Consider the following 20,782-nt stretch of genomic DNA (forward strand, 5'->3'; position numbering starts at 1 on the left):
GCTGCCGGCAGCATGATGCCACATTAGTATGTTATAATTAACCCAGAACCTCACCTGCCTCCTCCCATGTGACAGCTTATGTTTTTAAGTCACTGATTTATGGTTATGGATTTCCCTGAGCCAGCTTGAAAAGGAGCCCCTGATAATGTAGTCCCAGTATTTCAGTCTGCAAAATCAAGACCATTTTTAAAATGTCATATCTGGGGAAATTGTATTGGAAAAAAAAGATCTTCTCAGTCTAACCGATACTATTTTATGACCATACCCAATTACTATAACAGCATTTTAATTGCTGTTAAGAGTCTAACATTGTAACATCTTTAGAGATTATCATTTCCCTGCAGATGAGTGAAGTAAATCACTCATGTTATCAATAGTAATGTCACCAAAAGTCATTATACTGTTAGCACGTAATCTGTGTCCTATTCATTGTCTCTGCTAACCCGAATTAATGATCAGTGATTCAGACGCCTAAAAACAGGGACAGATTTTAAGTATTGTTTCTATAAACTTAAAGTTGTTAGACTAATATGTTTTTATATTAACATGTGTTTTCTAAGTTTTTTTTCTCTCTTGTATTTTCACTGTAACTGTTTTAATTGTACACCTGGTGGTGCCTTTCCCCTTGGAACTTCTCTTAAAAGGTCCCCAGATCAGCTGTGACCTTGAAGTTAAATATATGTAATCATAGGCAGGGATACTGAAGATTCCTCCCATTATTTTAACTGTGCATGCTTCAGTTTTGGCTGCCTTTGTACATTGGGGTTTTGAGGTATAAAAGTCACAAATGGCACTTAGATGGTTTCTGTTTCTTTAACTTTCCTAAATTCAGTGTAATCAGGAGACCTCCCTTCACTTTAAGTCAATAAAGTAACAGGCCAGCAAACCAGATCTTCATGACAACGAAAAAATCATTATGGAAAGTACAAGTTACCCAATGCAGCTGAAATAAATGTTATTTCCAAATTGTAGTATGAACCAAAGTAAACTAGACATTAACTAGTACAATATAAGAACACATCACTAAAGAAAAGTAATCAATATGATTCAGGTGATGTTGAGTATACCTTATTGATGTTAAGTCTGTGTATTTCATTTGTCGTACTTGAAACACCATCCACACATATTAAAAGTCTAAGGCTTCAGCTCAGTAGGTAAATAGGATCATAGGATCATAGGAGGTTACTAGGCTATTGGCCTAGAGGCCTTTATAAGCCTAGCCAAGAGTCTAGCCCATGTTTAGACAAGTCAGCACCCAAAGTCCCTGTCCAGCAGGGACACAGGTGGAATCCCAGGGGTGTATTTTCTGTTTCCCATCCAGTTATCTAGGTAGCACTTAAAAGGGGATAAGGAGGTACTCTGCTCGATGTGGAGAGGAGTCTATTCCACAGATGGGCGAGTCTCTGGGACACAAACCTGTCCCGCCAACAAGTCCTACTGATATCACACAGACCAGGTTGAGGTCACACGTATGGGTTGCTCAAGTGGAGCTTGACTTGCGGATATGCAGCAGTCCCATCAGGGCAGGGTCTGAGATTGCTTTGTATATCAGACAGAGGTCACCACTGAGGAGTCTATATGAAACTGAGTAGAGGGACGGGGCTTTTAGCCTATCTGTGTAGGGAAGATGTTTGAGGCCCTGGATTCTCCTGGTGAGGAACCTCTGTGGTCTCTCCAGCTGTTGCATGTGCTTTGCGAGGTACATGCCGAAGGGGGCATTGTACTCAATAATTGGCCTTATAAGGGAAGAATACAGGGATGTTATGACTTCTTTGTCCATGGATGAGACACCCTTACTTATGAGGTGGGCTATGTAGAAAGCTTATCATACAATGGAAGCAACATGGTGGTCAAAATTCAGGTTGCTATCAACCTAGGTACCAAAAAATCCCTCACTACTGATTGTGTACTTAGGACATTGTTATTAACGTGATAATATGTGGGAACATCACCCTCCCCAAACAGGATGACTATGCATTTTTTGACATTTAGCTTGAGGCCATGTTTCTACCACCAGACATCTGTTTGGGTTAGACCCTCTTGGAGGACGTCCACATCACTTTGGGAATACTCATATACTTTACTGTAATAACTGGACTTACTCTTATTTTCCAACATATTGTATTTTATAACTGTACAACAGGTTTAAGTGCACATTACGAATGTGTTTTTGTATTATTTAATTTAATTTTTATTAATACTGTGTTAGGAGATTTTCTAAGAACAATTATTGAGAGATTTTATTGTGTCATGGTTTCTGAATGGATTGTTTTTTTAAGTTGCTGACCCATCGTAACCTTTCTTAGAGATTGAGGCTGACCAGCATTGGGCAAGTAAAATATAAATCATTGCATTGAGCTACTATAGGGTAAGGCTCAATGTGCCCAATTGCCATATAGGTGTGTGTCTATGCGCATGTATAAAGAAAACAGAAAAGAAACGTGCACTGTAACTTGCTTCGGGTAGGCATAAAGTTATCTTCATTTGCTCAGGAACATAGAAAACTGCTGAATCCTGGATTCAGTTATTTAGGGTTTCTTTTTATGTTTATGTGGACAACATCTTTTGTCACTGGAGTGTTATGGTAGGGGCTAAGTACATTGAAACAGTAGATATATATGTTCAAGCATGGTATAATTGGTGCAATTATATATTACTACCTCACAGCTCTTAATTTAGGTCCTAGCTGGGTTTCTTCTATGCAATGCAGATATGTTCTTCATGTGTCTATGTGGATTCTATGAGCTGTTGTAGCTATTTCCCTCAAAGACATAAATTGTTTTTAATATGAAGTGTTTTCCATTGTTTAAAAGATTAGCATCATTTTCTGCTTTTAAAACAAAGATGCTAATAGTTTTTCACACTTAAAAAATGATGCCGTATGCTTTTATTCTTGTCCCACTGACAATGTAAAGTCTTCCAATGTTGTAGTACACAGGACTTTACAAAACAAAGCATTCTGAATATATGAGTATGTCTGCTGCTGTGTTTGCAGGAGCCACAGCAAATGGTTGACATAATATGAACTCTCAAATCCCAAATAACTGCTACAAAGGAGATGGTAATTTCAGTATACATGTTTGCTGAATCTTACAGTAGATTGAGACCACATATTTTTCATTACCCAATATTGAATAACCTAATGCTTTTGGAAATCATTGTGTCAGTGCTCTACATACAATGAGTGATGTTATTCACTATACAGAAGGCCAATAACGATGGCCAGTGTAACATAAGATAGTGTTTGCTCTATTATCACATAATTAATGTGAAATGAACACTTTATTGGAAAAGAATAATTTTAGCGGCCCCTGTGTATCAGAAATGAGCCTATCAATAAATATGAGTTTAACACAGACTATTTTATAGATATTTGCAACAAATAGCAGTCAAATCAACATCTCCTTGCAGTTACTGGATTCATTTGCTTTCAGAGTGTGCCAATGTTAAGAAGGTTAAATGATTTTCCTTGGTTTGTCAGATACGGTAGACCCCCCTTTCCTGTTTAAAGTAGATGACATTGATATTTTCTGGTATAATAAGTAACTAGAGCCAGGAAATGGATCAGGGAATAAGGATTATAGGGGCACCTGAGGGGGATTGGAGTTGAAAATGCACATACGTCTTGCTGATCTTCTTGTGCAGGCATGATACTTGCAAAGTAAAATCAACAGTGTTGCATCTAAAATGGCAGTGAGCTTTCCGGGTTACTGTGGGGTTATAACATTGTTTGAGGAAGTCCGATCATCCCTCTTAGGCTCACGCCTATAGACATAGGGGACTACAGGATGAATGATTTCTATTTGAAAGTAGGCTGGATATATGAAAGGAAAGATGAAGGGAGAAAGACAGGGAAAGAATAATAAAAGAAAGAAAAATAGAGAAAGCAAAAATAAATATCTTCGATTTCTTGCCTGTGTGTGTATTCACAGTACGCATAAATGCTCATTGTACATTTTCCCATTCACTGTCCTGAGAGGTTCTTTGTAATAGTAAAGTCTAGTTTTACTGAATATTTCAAGATCTACTCTGAAACACTATCATTTTATGTCAAACTCTGCTTATTTTATTTATGTACTGCATTGTAATATAGCATATGCTTTACCAGTATTGAACATGAGGGAACCAGTGGGTAAGATAAGAAAGCACTTACTGAAACCATGTTTTACACTAGAAGGTGTATTGCTGAGAACATATGCAAGCTTTACACATGGGATACAGGAAGTACTGTGAAGGTAAAATCAGCTCTATTTTAGGCCTGAGTTCTGTAGGTTTGATGTGTCTTTACCTTCTAATCCTAGAATTATTTCTGAGGAGGAGATCCCGGTATCTTTGAGTTGTAAGAGTTGTCTTTAGTAGAGTGGACAGAAACGTTGGGTAAAGAATGTTGTGCCTGTGGAGTTTGCCTTTCTTATGTGGCAAAACTAATGAGAGTTATCCCTACCAGTGGAAGTGTTAATACTCATTTTGTGAGGAGTTTAAAGGGAAACATTGTGATCCCTGAACATTTTTAGGCCAGCTATGAGTGATTTTTTTTCTATGGGCTATGTTTCATGGAAATGAAGCCATTCAAAAATGATTTGTTCCACAGTTGTAAGTACTTTTCAAGACTTTGTTTCATTTAAGTTTTTGTAAGTACATTTCAAGACTCTATTTTAAGTTTTTTGTTTTAACTTATGTTGCCAAAGAAGAACATGCTTTTATTTATCTTTCTCTTCTGCCAGTAGTGCTTTAAATAAATGAACCTTAACTCACAACCTGAAAGTGTTATAATACTGTTTGCCTGTGTAGCATTTTGATTTCTAATGTACCTTTTAACATTATTACAAATGGTTGTATTACTCACTGATAAATACTTGTACAAATGCTTTACTACAGCTGTGTAAAAAACTCTTTGCTGTATTTCTCCACTTCATTTGTGTAAGACTTCCTGTGTTGTATCTTTTTATGTCTTTATGGTATTTGAAAAGATAAAGAAATCTTTGTAGGGTGGTTTATAGGAAGAAACTTTGGAGTATAAGGAATTTCTTTGGCAACTTAGGTTAGTGCCAAACAACATCCTTGGAATCAAGGAAATCATTTTAATTTCTGTCTTAAAACCATGCACAGCAAAATTATGAACTATTTTATATTTGCATAACACTTTCATGTATTTTACATAATTTTTAATGTCACAATATATTGAAAATGTCATATTTTACATTTCTTTCTTTAATTGTTTTAGTTTTTCAGGGTATTTCAAATGTATTAAAGCACTGGTTGTCACAGTAAGTTTCACTTGACTGCTCTCAGGCTTGATCATTTGACTTGGTAACACTATTATGTGATAAATTACTTAAATGGTGATTTTTAGTTCTGAAGAAATCTGGTTACAAAACGACAAAGGCAGTCTTTTGCTATGTGTTTTTTGTACTCATTATGTCTTGAAGCTTTTCTTCCGGAGGCTCTGCTGAAAAGGAGCATTGCCTAGTCAGACTGTCCTGTTCAACAAAAGCAAATAAATAAATATGTGCTGAATCTTGGAAAACATGATGCTTAAAAATGATTCTGTGACTGCTACTAAACCAAGAGCAACATTTGCTGGTGAAATACAACAGGCATTTTTATCAAAAGAAAATCATTTATCACATGTTTTGTACTAGTGGGGGAGAGTATCAGTGCCTTAGCACAGGTTACCACAGATAATGGAGATCATCTAAGACAAATGGCTACTAGTACCAGTCAGTAGTTAGTTAGTCACTAAGAAAAAAGTCATACTAGTCACCAAGAAAAAAATGATAGCAGGTATGCAGCCATTGAGACGCTTTAAAACTTGCAACAGTGAACCAATCCCTTGTTGAAGAAACTGAGGTATGTGACATGAAAGGCAAAATAGCTGACTGTAGAGGCTTTAGAAGCGGCTGAGGAAAACAAAAGGCAACAGACATAGAAAAACATATGTCAAACTGAATTTAGAGCTTCAGAGCATAAGAAGAAGACATAAGGAGGCCCTCAAAACTGAATGAGCTAAAATTTTATATGCACATCTTATAGAAGACTCCATGAAACCTTTATAAGTATATACGATAAAGATGCTATCACCAAAACCTAAAATGGAACTTTCAGGTAGAGCTGATACTTCATTGGAGGCACATACAGATATTTATTTCATCAGGTGATATTCACACTTGATAAATCAGTAAGGTCCCAGCTGACTGTTTTACAATACATATTAAGGTGACTGTTACACCTTAATGTGAATGGTGCAGGAGAATTTTAGACAGCTTAACAGATAGATTTGAAAGAGTGCTATGTAACATGTTGGATTCCAGTGTGCAGGTAGTATGTCATTTCCTTGCTAGAAACAATGATCAAGCAGGGCTGGAGGAACTGCGGTGATACCAAAGTGAAAATGGGGTGATCGACAGCAGACGTAATTATTTCAAAGGTGCCTTTAGAGAGTGAGCTGCAGCTACTACTGTGGTCAGCAAACCACTTTATTATAGTCTGCAAAATCAAGTCGTCAGCAAATCTGAAGTAAATATTTTTTTCTGGAACTCCCTTGCCTTATCCATTATCCAGCAAATACTGACAATTTAATCTGCTGTGCCTCTGCCCCTTGTAAATCCTACTTGTTCCTCTGGCAATTCTCAGACCAATTCAAAGGAGACAATGAAATGAGAGCTCAAGGGAGAGTTTTGGAATGAAGTACTGCTATTTTAATGAATATAATATAGAGTTTAGTCTAGGCATATGTGTGTCCTGAAATATTTTATACAGAAGTGCATTTAAACAGTTGGAATTAGAAAGTACTAGAGAAAGTTGCATGTATATTGTTAACTTTTCTGGTGCATGGTACCACTGTATAAATACATTTGAAATACAGACTCAGTTGCAAATCATGCTATGTAAACAAGTAAATTATCCTAATATTTGCTTTATTTGCTTTTGAACAGCTAAGGGTGGTAAAATGAATTCACTATGTGCAAAGAAAGATTGCAGTTAGAGATATTTAATGTACTGTGCAAATGTTAACAATATTATTATGAATGAGTTTACTAATTTGTGCACAGGTTTAGGAATTTTGCCATGAGAATATCATGCAAAAATAAATCATGATGTAGTGCCCAATCTATATGAAGAAATTTTGAACAGGAGCTGATGAATAGGGAAAGCTTTGCTGTTATTAAATTATGATTCCCAGAAGAATAGGTGAAATGTAGATTTATTGTGAAAGAAAGCCTAACAAAATTAGTGATTTGTATTTTTTTTTGTTGTTGTTGAGGTAAGCAACATTTTCTTTTTTATTCACCTGCAAGATATTAATAAGGTGAATAAAATATATAATACTCATTAGTTACCAATGGGAAAGCAGTCTCATGAATATAAAAAGGTAATTTCTTTGCAGTTCTAGATGAAAAGCAGGCATTTCTGGTAAATAAGACTACACAAACCAAGCTTCAAAGTATGTACATTTAATACACCACTAGGAAGGTATATACTCCTTAGAATCTCGTCTGGCATTCTATCAGCTTAAGAAGTATTGCAAAGAGCTGTTATGCAAGTAACTGAAGGCTTCTAAGACTTATAGACCTCTCCAACCACAGTGGACACCATTGCTGTAATTTAACTAAAACAAAATGTCTTCTATTTGGTGTTAGCACACCTCTTCTTTTGAATACCCTTGCTTTTAAATTTCTACATCTTTGATGTGGTATACTTTTACACAACAAACTGATAGAAATACCTCCTGTTTTTTTCGCGCCTCAGACTCCATATATAATTACAGAGACCTCCCCTCAATCTCTCCATTTGTGAAATGTCATTTTCCAAAACAGCTCCTGCTTTTTGGAGCTCTATCCTTGAAGATATTAGAGTATTATCTCACCTCTTTTAAGAAGTCACTAGGAGAACCCTCTTCTAATGAGAACAAGTGTGACTGCTTCAAAGACTCCGGTTAATGACAATACTGGATCCACTGTGCAGTATCATTAAATATTTATCAGAGATGAAACTATCATTTTTGGAGAAATCAACATAGACTGGCAAACCATCACATCCCAACTGCCCACTAACAGCATCAACCTGTATGTTTTTTTCTCAACTACTCTTCTGCTCTACTAGGCACAACAAACACTACACTCAACTATCTACCTTAGACTGGATCCTGATATCACACCCTTCTAACTTCAGTAATGCTGGTACACATCCAAACTCTCTTAGTGACCACCTACCTGCTTTTGACATTTGAGTAAACACTTATCCTCCAAAAACTCACACCCTAAAATCAGTTCATAATCTCTTCTCTAAAGATAGCTGTAATAATTTACTTTGCAATATAAACTAGTCACCACTAAAGGCACTACCAGCTATAGTATAGTCACCTACAGCAGAAACATAAAAACAATCCAAAAAAAAAAATCTGGTCCACTGTTATAACTTTACCACACTCCAGAAATAAAAAGGAATCCAAGATTTCAGTCAATGCCCCTCCCTCTCAAATTGCTGAAGATTTTAATATCCACTTCATAAAATCTGTAACTGATCTTATTACTAAAACCACCAATACCTGCCTGTCTTCCTCCTTATCTACCCCTAATACTCCTCATGCAATTGGCCGAGACCCTCCTTACCCTCATTGTATAATCCCCCCTTCTGAGAACCATCTCACTTTCTCTCTTCAGCCAATACCTACAAGCCACATCAATAGATTACTACACACATTTAAACCCTGCTGTACCTCTGCTGACAACCTCCCTTCTACATACCTAAAACTCAAGAGCATACCCAGGCAGCATCTTGCACAATCAATCTGTATCTGAATCCAAAGTACTTAACATCTGGAAAAAGTTCCATATCATCCCCATTCACAAAATAGGTAATACCACACTGAGCTTGAGGTAACACCACTGAGCTTGCAAACTTTTGACCCATAGCCATACTTTCTCCCATCTCTAAAATACAGGAAAAATGTATTCATCTTCAACTCATGAAATACTTATACCATAACAACCTCCTTACAAACACACAACATGGCTTTTGTCCTCACCACAGCACAAATACATTTATCCTAGCCTTCACTGAACATGTAAACAGAGCTAGAGACACAGGTAGCTATGTAACTGCTATATTTCTTGACCTCTCAAAGGCATTTGATACCATGTTGCACTCTTTACTCTTGAATACGCTCTCTAACTCTGGAGTTACCCCACCTACACTAAATCAGTCCCTCAGTTACTTACATAATAAAAAACAAGCTGTAAAATGGTCAGATGTTATCTCCCCCCTTTCTAGCAAATCCCATCGGAGTCCCACAAGGATCCATCCTAGGATCCCTACTTTTTAATATCATTACTAATGACCTATGTACTGCATTTGCTAGTGGAGCACTCATACAATATGCTGATGATTCCAGAATAATCTGTACCTCTCGCATACTAGAGTAACTTCTCTCCAATACTCAACAAACTTTTTCTGCTGTCAAATCCCGGCTTACTAGCTGCCAGCTATTCCTCAACCCAACAAAAAGTAAGCTGCTTCTTTTTCAGCCAAAGAACTGTACTGCTAATCTAAACTACTTCAGAATTCTCTGTGCTGATAACACCGCCATTGAAATTGTCTGCCACGCCAAGCTACTTCATGTAGTCATAGACGATCACCTGTGGTTTGATGTCCACATCCAACAAAAAATGAAAGCGCACCAGAAACTTGGTACACTATACAGAAACAAACAAATGCTAACCTCATCTTCCAAAATCACCCTCATCAAAACCTTCCTTTTACCCTCCCTGTATTATGGTGCACCAGTAATTACCAATTTATAAAGCTCCTCTAGATCCAAAATGGAACAGTGCTATAATAAAGTAGCCAAGTTTGCCACCAACTCAAAAACTACAACCCACCACTGTTGGTCATAAAAAAACTAAACTGGCAAGAATTCCCCAAGTACCTACTTTATACCCAACTACTAACACCCCACAACATAGTCTACAACCCCCAAGCCTGCCCAGCACTAAGTAACATCATTAAACCTACAATCTAAACAGAACACTTCAGTCTACAGATAAAGAACTTCTCGCTGTACCCAAACTCTCGAAGGCAGCTGGACAAAGCCTCTATTCCCACTATGTTACAAAAGCATGGAACTCATTTCCAATTACTGCGAGAACTATTAATCGACTTGACTTTAAAACAGTACCGAAACAACACACAATCAACTCCTGGCTGTGCCCTTGCTCTGATCCAGACTAATGTCTTCTCCTGAGCCAGACTGAATCTCTCTCTCTCTCTCTCTCTCTCTCTCTCCTTCTGTACTTCATCACTCTGCATCATTTGCTTGTATTAAATGTAATGTTATGTTTTCTTGTTAATATTCTGTACAGGTCTTGTTACCATTCGGTCTCATAACAATGTACCTGCTTACTTGTAACTCATGAAATTTGTATGTTATCTGTATAAAGTTTGTACATCTCTGCATGTAACTGGAACTTTTCTCTTCAGGCCTCCACTGAAAATGGGTTCTTCTGACCCATTCAGACAATCCCAGTAAACAAATAACGAATAAATAAATAAATAAATGAAACATTCTGCACATTTCTAACCTGACCTGCTGATATTTGTATCATAGTACCTATTCTTGGCATTGTATCTGTTCTTTGTACTTGTAGCTGCATGTGTATTTCACATGGCTGAAATGGTCTTTAAACCAAACCACCTACCTGATTAACAAATATTAAATAAATAAACTCATGCTACATCATGTAAATGGTGGGTTTATTAGTGACCTTAGCCATTTTACCATACAGTGGAGTGTTTACTTATCTTCAGTATCCTGTCCAGGATATAAGAGCCTTTCTGCTATATAATTCCAGCTTTTTAAGCTGCATCCCTTTTATGACAGAGCAATTACACATGTTGCAAGTAATTTAAAACTGGCTTTTGATAAGTGGTATGGTTATATCTTATGCCTTGTACTGACAATGCAATAAGAAACTGTGTATGTAAATAGAGTTCATACCACTTACTGAATGATTGTAAATAATCCCATTTGCTTTAAGTAGAGCAGAGGCACTTCTGCCAATTCAGCCTCAGTGATGAAGGAGTTAAGGTGCTGAGATTTAATAGTTAATGGGGCACTCTCTTTATCTGTCGGAGAGGACAGGCTGTCTTCAGTCCTTTTAAAATGACTGTGGAGGCATCCATGTAGAGACGTGGAAGGAGGTATCTGACACATTTTTTACTGCAGTGATAAGCTGGGATCAGTGACATGAGCTACACTTAATAATTGTCATCCTCTCCATTGGAGGATCTACTTATTCTTTGCCACTTTTCTCTGCCTGTCTGTAGACAGTGGGATAGTTCTACTGTAGTACAGGAAGATTAACATTTCAAAATAACATACTGGTGTAACCAGATACACATTTAAAACCAATCACAGGGAGAGAATTGCAGGAATAGGAAAGAAAATGCTCACTACTGGGTACCTAAAGGTACCCTGGTGCCCAATGTGGTTCAATATCCACATAATAAAATGAGAATGAAAACTTAGTGGAATATATGAAGAAGTTGCACGTCTGGGGTGCTTATTAACCCCAACTTAGTGTGAAATATATACAGAAACAAGGCTATAGAAACCTCTTCATTCTGTAGATTAGGAGATTGCAATGTCGTTAAGAAAATAGTTATTTTTAACATACATATTTATGGAAACATTTATTCTGCAACAAACACTTTACTACAGAATAAACTGGTTGCCTGCTGCAGTAAAAAATGGTAGATTATTTTCAATGATCTGCAAATTCTAACTCTCTTAGGAATGATAGACGCCAAACATTTCTGACTGTGCAAATTTAATTTTAATCATGTGGTTCTCAATTGAGGGTAGGTGTCTCTGATTTTCTAGGGAGTTGCCTTCATTTCAGTATTTCCATATTGAGTTAAGTAATGGTTAAGGTCCTTACCTCAAAACACAAGGTAAAGGGTTTGAGTCTGACCATGGTTTGTTGGCTAGGTTTAAAACGGCCCTTCGGGTCATTTAGCCCAGTATTCACCTCTGAACCTACGAGAAGATGTGTATGCTACCACTGTGCTTAGCTCACAAACTTTTCAGATTTTACTGATTATTTAATTAACATTAATATTTTACTGCTTTGTTGTTTTCTGTTTCAAACACACCCTGATGCAATGATTATTGTCTCTGCAGGGTCTGCAGATTTGATTTTTAGCTTTACAGCTCACTTTTTTATGGCTAAAGCTGTAGCTGTTACACAGAGTCTGATTTTTGCTTGCTCATTTGTCATGATGTAATCTCGGTTACTTATTTTAAAACTTTCTATGTTTTATTTTCATGTAATTTGTATGTACAATTCCAGTTTTACATAGTTCAAGGTTACAAGTTTCAGTCACAAAAACATACATCTATGGTTTTCTTGTTATATCGGCTTCTCTTAACAGTCAGTTAGTTGATCATTAGCTGATCATTCTTGATTCCACAGACTAGTCTAACTCCTAGTAGTTATTCTACTGAGTCACCAAATTTGCTTTATTATACTATATGTTTTTAAGCAAGTAACATAACCATCTATAGTCTGCTGAACACCTTCACTTTGATAGTCATTTATTTGGCTTGCAGTATACATTTGCATCTTTTTCCTCTTTTTGAAAAATGTTAAACACCTTGCTGTCTACTTTATTTGTACTTTGAAGAAACATTCCATATTTTTTTTTCTGAATTGTCACCAAGGCTAAACACTTTGATTTATAGATTACCAGTTTTCAAAGGAGTCACCCTGCAATTTTATTGTAAGGTCATCACTGAAGAAAGAAAGAAAAAGCAAACACTGATGGCTCTGTAGAACATGAAATGGATTAAGTCTATGATTGTGAGTTTTAGAATGACTGTGTTGAAAATAAAAACTGTTAGTTTTGGGTATTTTATTTAAACAAAATAAAAAAGAGTAAATGGAAGATTAAGTGTAATAGCTAGCTTGCTTCTACCTGTTCAGGCATGTAGTTGGCCTGTTCACTGATATATCTGGCAGATACCCAGGGAAAAGAAAAATGTAACTTCTTAGTGCCCCCAAGTAAGTTTTCTTTTGGCACACTTTTAGATCTGTGAATGAAAATCTGGTTAAGTAAGCCAAATATGCTGTTCAGTAAACCACATGGACAGAGAGAGAGAGAGAGAGAGAGAGAGAGAGAGACTAGAGAGGCTTTTCAGTTTAGCTCTTTACTAAAGACCTAGCCTGGGTCACATGGCTCAGAGCTCAGATAACTGAATGTTTAAAGGGATGGTAACTCATACTCTCTACAAGACCCAGTACTAATATTATCTTGCTGCAGTACAACTGAAAGCAGCTTAAAATAATCAATCCTGCTTTATATACTAAATAGCAAACTCTATCATTTTCATGCGAGGACTGGCCTATATAAACATAAAGCCCCATCTGTCTCACTGAAACCTGACTTAAGCCAAGCAATATTATTGGTGAATATTCTCTGCCTGGTTACCACTAATACATGACCATAACCATCAGCAATTTGAAGGAGGGATACATTTTAAAAAAGAATGCTTTTACAGCTATTCTTCTTCAAAAACTTAAAGAAATGGAAGCTGTGGTACATAGCCTCCATTTAACAAAGGGCTATGACTTTTATCCTGGATGTATTCACATGTCACCTGGATTTGTAGATAATGAAGTCGATTGTGTTCTCCTTTGATTTTTTACAAAAACTAGAAGTGATTATATCATTTTAGGAGATACTAACACAGCCTGAGAACAAGAACCATACCTGCATAGCTGCAACCATAGTCTGTAAGACGTATCTGGACTCATAATTCTGCCAGCTGAAACAAATAAATTGCAGGTATTGCTAGCACATGCAGATGATAACTAAAACCACTCATAATATCAGATCAACTAATATACCTGATAACAGCAATGATCATGCCACTGTTTTCATAGGTTGCAACTATCTTTGTATCTGTCATTCACTTTGTTGCCACCATGTTTGTAAAAACTCTGAATAATACAAAGCGACCACCATCATAACAGTACACACAACATATAACGCACTAAATTCTTCACTGATACTTTATAATTGGTTCTTGAATGTATTGTTTTCCAAAGGAAAATCTAGATGTCAACCTGGTATAATAATTTTATAATTGAAACTGTTATTAAATAAAGATATGACTTAGAAGAGTTACTGTAGATTACAGGGCATTATGTAATTTATGCACTCACCAATGTAGTAGTAAAAAAAGGCCCAGTTTGCTTGCCTACAGGACCTTTTCAGTTTCTGAAGGAATTTTGGCAGATTATCAGTGCAATTCCAACAAATCAATCTGTGCAAACCAATTTGTAAGCACTCTCTTCAGAAAACAACTGATAGTGTTGCAACTACTTTGCTGTATACCTATTATACCAGGAATAGGAGTAAGTGGTAACAAAATCGGCACTGCCCACAAATCTCAACATTTTTTTCCTTGAATAACCATTGTGAGTAGTGTATCAAAACTACTGCTTCAAACAAAAATAATTTCAGCAACCAAATCAGTCAACTTTCAACCAGAAAATATAATTATTTCAGGCCTGGATTACCAGCAGCAGTGATGTAAAGACTTCAGTTTTATGTAGTCGTACATTTATTGAAAAACTGCTTACTTGTTCACAGAGATATCTTACTGGAGGTACATACCAACTACTTTCCTTGTCTTTAGAAGAGAAATGGTGCATAACTTTTATAGTTCATTGAGATGTGCTGTCTGATACCTATTACTAGTTTAGACAAGGATATACTGAGAGGATATTGAGTGGACACAGCTGTTATGTTTCTTGTAGAACACATTACTTCTATTGATTGCTCCTTGTTTCTGTCCTTTCAAGGTTGATGAGTCAGCATATGTCACTCACTCCAACCCCGTTAGTCAGCTACTAGAAATTTTAGGACAAATATTTAAATCTGAGTCACTGCCATCTCACTAAGGGCTCCATTTGTCTGTATCAAAATACCAGTTTACTGTAACACTGAAGAAACTGGAATTGCCAGGCCTAATACAAGGAATCCTTTTTGTGTTGCCTATCCTTTTCCAGTCTAACATTCAAGTAAGTTCAGTATAATGCTTGAGATTGCTAGCCATTCTAGATAGACACACTGTACAAGAGTGAATGAATCCAGCATTTAACCTCAGACACCATTTCAGGTAACAATGTATTTGGCCACTGAAGCAGTTGTATATTTATGTTTAAATGATGATAGTAGCTGGATTATCTTTAACTTGTTCATATTCCAGCTGCTTGCAGCTCACTTGCTCACACCTGATTGCTTGTCTGTGTATTTTAGTATAAGCAAGTGAAATACACAGACTTTGTCTCCAAATTTACTTTATCCAAGTTGGTGTGACTTTGGAGGCAGTATACATGGAGATCAGGCATACAGTGTCAGCGGTGTCAGAGTTGCCATGTTGGGGAAGGGGTGTAAGGGGTGTAAGGGGAAGGCTTGTCTTTCTGATCACAAGTAGAAAACATCTACAGGTATTAGCAGTGAGTTAGTTAAAAGGGCTGGAATGAGAAGTACTCAACTCAATAAATTAGATCCAGTAACAGATGTAGATATTTCAGGCTATTGTAATTGTTGTTCAGTATTTCTTATAACAGATCATACTGAAGGCAGATTCAAAGTAAAAAGCATACATTAATTGCTTATCTTAATGATGTTGAACATAGCTTGTATCTAATAATCATTCACTAAAGCTACAAAACCTAGGTTTTATAAGTTTAGAGAACAATATTAATATTTAATATTTGCTGCAAAATGTTTCAAAGAGGTATTACAACAACATTGATGGTCAAAGGCAGGAACACTGATTTTGCATTTTTTCCATGTTAAAATAATAAGGAATCCTGATTTGGCCTGTCTGAGGAAAAAAGGAACATGCAGTTTTCACAGAATTTGACATTTTACACCAGAGAACTAATTCACCAGAAGATATATTTCTGCTAATGTTTATTATTTATAATATTGATAATATTGTCAGCTTATATTATTGAGTGGTATGTGCAGATGCCTATAATCTGTTCTCATTTCCAATATTATATTAATATATATATATATATATATATATATGGATCTAGGACTACTGAACGAAAGTTCAATAGTCCGAATCCAAAATACCCGAACGCACTTTAACGGAAGCTCTTTCACCGAAAAAGCACTTTCATTAAAGTCCGTCCAAATAAAACCCCCACTAAATCTTCTTTTATGCAGGGGGGACAAGTCCCCCTGCACCCCCCACACCCCCCTACTTTTATATTCTCACTCCGAGGTCGCACTACAGTGGGGAAAAGGGAATTCTCCCTTAACCGCACTATAGTGCGACAGGACAACCAGCATACATAACTGAAAGTGCTGCTTCGATGAACAGCACTTTCGGTTATATATGTTCGGTGATTTCTGTTTCGGCAGAAAGTGCCGTCGGGGATCTGTACGGATCCCATATATATATATATATATATATATATATATATATATACATACATATACATATATATGTGTGTGTGTGTGTGTGTGTGTGTATATATATATATATATATATATATATATATATATATATGTGTGTGTGTGTGTGTGTGTGTGTGTGTATGTGTATATATCTGTATATATATTGATGCACAAAACAGTTATAGTGAAATCACCATAATGACTGGAAAAGACATTTAAAAATCATAGGTATAATGCAGAGATTTCATCTCATTAAAATGGAATTTCATTTTTTTTAAACCAAAAATTAGTGTCCCTCGAATAGGATGTTTTTCCAACTCTTACAAAATCAAGATGATGAGAGCATGTTATTTAGAAATGTATCATATGAGCCCACCTAAAAAAAGAGCTTCTAATATACCACTGCTTCAGCAGCTTTTATTCACTTGCAGATAATGTAGCCACAATTTTGCACTGGGCTGGGAAGCAAGGTCGTTGGGGTCTTATCCAATATATCATAGTAAAATTCTACTACATTAACCATATAAATGCAAATAAAGGACCTCCTATTAAAGCTTTCTGTATTAGGTGAGATGGACATAATTTTAGTTACATGTAATATGAATATTTATCTATCACTTAAATATTTAAATGTGCATGAATGTAATACATGGTTCATATTCCAGTTTTAAGTGACATGTATAGATTCTTTTACCATCAGACATTGCACTGGGCTTTATAAATGATAACAGTAATCTGTATACTTACAGATCTAAATTATTTCTCAGCTGTAGAAGGTCAAAAGCCATCCTTTCACTTCAAAGTCAAACTGCTTCCTTCCACAGCTACAAAGAATTCTACGTAAGAGTATTGTTTATTAACATCTCTGCCCTTTCAGAATTAGAGCACAAGAATTTGCCCTAACCAAAATGAAGTCACAAAACATTTTAAAACAAACATTCCCTCCTTTTCAACCAGTATATGACTATCACAAATGTTGTATAGTTGAAGTTCCAAACTTTAAAAAGCTTATTATAGCCTCGATACCTGGCCTATGTACCAAGACTTGAGACTAAACACCAGTTTTTGTGCCTTAAATATTTTATGAAGAAAACTTATATTTGTATCACTGCCCAAGTTTCAAAATTCTCAGTAATATAATAATTGTTGAAACTATTACAGTTGCTTCTTAACACCTCCAAGTCTAAACTAGTTCTAATTACCCCAAACAGTTCTGTCAACAGATGATTCTTTTCAATATGATCTCTTCCAAATGTATCAAAATTGAACCAGTAATACACGCAAAACGTCTAGGGATCATAACTGATGAAAAATTTAAATTTGATGGTTATTTAAAACAAGCAGTGAAAAAAAACCCCTGAAACCTCTACCAACAGAATAATTTGTGCCACATACAAACACTTATTACTAGTCACACAATTGAATAATTCTGCGGGTGACCCTCCCTACTCCCCCTATGTAGTCAGAACCTGGAACTCCATCCCACTCACCCTAAAGCAAACCCATAACCTTACAGCATTTAAACATCTGGTGGAAACATGGTCATGCTCATGCCATTCACCAGTGTAATACTTCATTTCCGTAGTACCAACCCAACTTCATACTTACAATACCAAAAATATCTAACCACACCAAGTAATTCTCATTAATGCATTTTAATCGAGCATTTGCTGGATTTCTGTTCTTCTCCCATGAAGCCTCTCCACTCACCCTTCCCATACCTTTTCTCTAAGCCCCTTCATTAGACCATCTCTCTCATACACTTCATCACAATTGCTTTATTATTTTTTTTATCTTTCAGTTCACTATATCTGCATCTGTTTACTGCATTTCTACTGTACTTCACAATCTGCTACTTACCATCATGCATCTACCTTTAGACTACCCCTTGAGTCCCTGTTATCCCACCTATAGAAGCCAAATAACTCATTATGAATGCTGTATGCAAGTCTAAACCTAGAAACCAGTGTTAATTGTGAACTGTAGTTGCTCAGTATATTTGCTGCTGATTTGCTCCATATATTTAACTTTGTTTCTCTTTTGTTGCTGATTAGTTTAGGTCTATAGTCATTTCTGCAACATGTACCATGGAAAAAATATAATTTTCTACTGCAATATCCCCGTTTAGCTGTTCTTAATGTTCACGGTATTTTATTTCTTTTCTCTTTTAGCTTAATTGCTCGGACTCATTTGTACAGTATACACTTTTTGTCTTCCAACCATTGACTAACAGTTGTTTCTATTCTTTTTATTAGACTTATACTCCCTTTTCTTACTGTAACCTTTTCTTAAATTAATGTGGGGTAAACAAATGCTAATAATAATAAGGCTTACAATTACAAGGCTGAGACTCAGATTGACCAGAACAAATATGAATTTAAAACATTGCCATTTAGAATACCAAAGACTGGCAATATTGAAAGTCCAGCTTTGTCCTCCTTCCTGACCTATCTCAGTGCTTGTTCCTGGGTCCATAACAGTAGGGTATTTCACAATTCGAGCTTATAGTCAGTATGGTACATCCTTGGCATTCTGCATTGTAGCAGCTCATTTCAGGGACTGCAGTAATCAAGCTTCAGAGTGTCAACTATGGAACAGTAAGCCTAGTAATAATGATAGTTGTTGTTGTTGTGTCTTTCGGCTTTACCCGGTTAGGGGTCGCCACAGCGGAACTCCGGTCCGCTAATGATTGGCAGTATATTTTTACGTGCCAAGTTTCCGGCCCTGATGCACAACCTTAAACGAAGGTATGTCCATTCACGCATGTCTCCACACAGAAGACGCTTTAGCTGAGAATCGAACAAGACAACATCTTACTGTGAGGCGACAATGCTACCGCAGCACCACCACCGCAGTTTCCTAGTAATAATGATAGTAATAATATTATTGCAATTTAATCAGTTTTTACTAAGGGCGGCCATGGTGGTGCAGTGGTTAGCATTGTCACCTCACAGCAAGAGGTTCTCCGGTTCGGTCCTCAGCTGGGGTGCCTTCTGAGCGGAGTCTGCATGTCCTCCCTGTGGTTGCGTGCGTTTCCTCCGGGTGCTCCGGTTTCCTCCCACATCCCAAAGACATGCTGCAGGTGAATTGGACACTCTAAATTGGCCCTAGGTGTGAGTGCATGTGTGTGTGTGCCTTTTGTGGAAGGTTGGGCACCGGGCTGGCAACTCGACACTGTAAAACTCCACTGCCAATCATGAGCGGACAGGTGATCCGCTGTGGCGACCCTTAACCGGGAAAAGCTGAAAGAAGAAGAAGTTAGTTTTTCCTAAACTAAATTTGCCCATTGCTAAATTTTGCACTTGGTTATCATAATGAATTATACAGTTACAAGACCAAAACTAGTTCTAAAGTAGGTTCTGTGCCTAAAATAGCTATCCAGAATTCCCAAAACTATATATAAAGCACTTATTTTGTAGTCTAAGCCCTTCCCTTTGCAGAAACTTGTTGCTATGCAACTAACCTGTATCTCTGATGCCTATAATTCAAGGGTTTTATTTAACACTTAGACAAAAAGATAAATACAGTGATTATAAAATAAAGAAAGATGTTAATGTCTCTTCAGCCTGCTGTCCTCACATCTTTTTATGGTTAAGCCATCAGTAATTTGCTAAAATTTATTGCATTTCTACGTGTTCAGAGGTACATCTCTCATCTTTATGTGTGGTGAAGGGGAATACCTAACCATAATTTGATGGTTAGTTAAGTGTTACATCTCAAAAAATATCTAGCTATTACAGAAAGTTTCCATATTTTATATATATATATATATATATATATATATATATATATATATATATATATATATATATATATATATACACATAAAAATGTGTATCTAACACATACTGTACTGGAAGGAATTTTCATAAAGATGATCATGCCTCCATTAGGTGTATTTTGACTAAATCTGTCTCGCTTGTAAAAAATATTTCTCCTATTCCTAATAACTGTAACTCATGCTCTGATGTGCACTTACAGGGTCTCACCACACACTGTCTCTAGCTAACATTTCCTGGAAGTTACAAGTAAATCAGAAACTGGTACTGGCACTGTGATGGTTTTCAGAACATTGCATTATTGTCACCTAGACTCTAGTGCATCTTGGCAGGAGTGACTTTAGACATAGGAAACTAGGTGGTTGTAAAGGGTGCTGTTTTGTTTTACTGTTGAGAAACAGAGAAGCATCCTTTCCTTTGTCATCTATTTATTTAAGTTTTTACACTAGTGGCTGCTTTGACTTTAGTGGCGCTCTTGAACATTTTAGCTTTTAAGCTCCTCTGATTAATCTATTTTGATT

This window comes from Protopterus annectens, chromosome 3.part1 (genome assembly GCF_019279795.1).
Source record: "Protopterus annectens isolate FY-2018-M chromosome 3.part1, PAN1.0, whole genome shotgun sequence".
In the NCBI taxonomy this organism is placed as follows: domain Eukaryota; kingdom Metazoa; phylum Chordata; order Ceratodontiformes; family Protopteridae; genus Protopterus; species Protopterus annectens.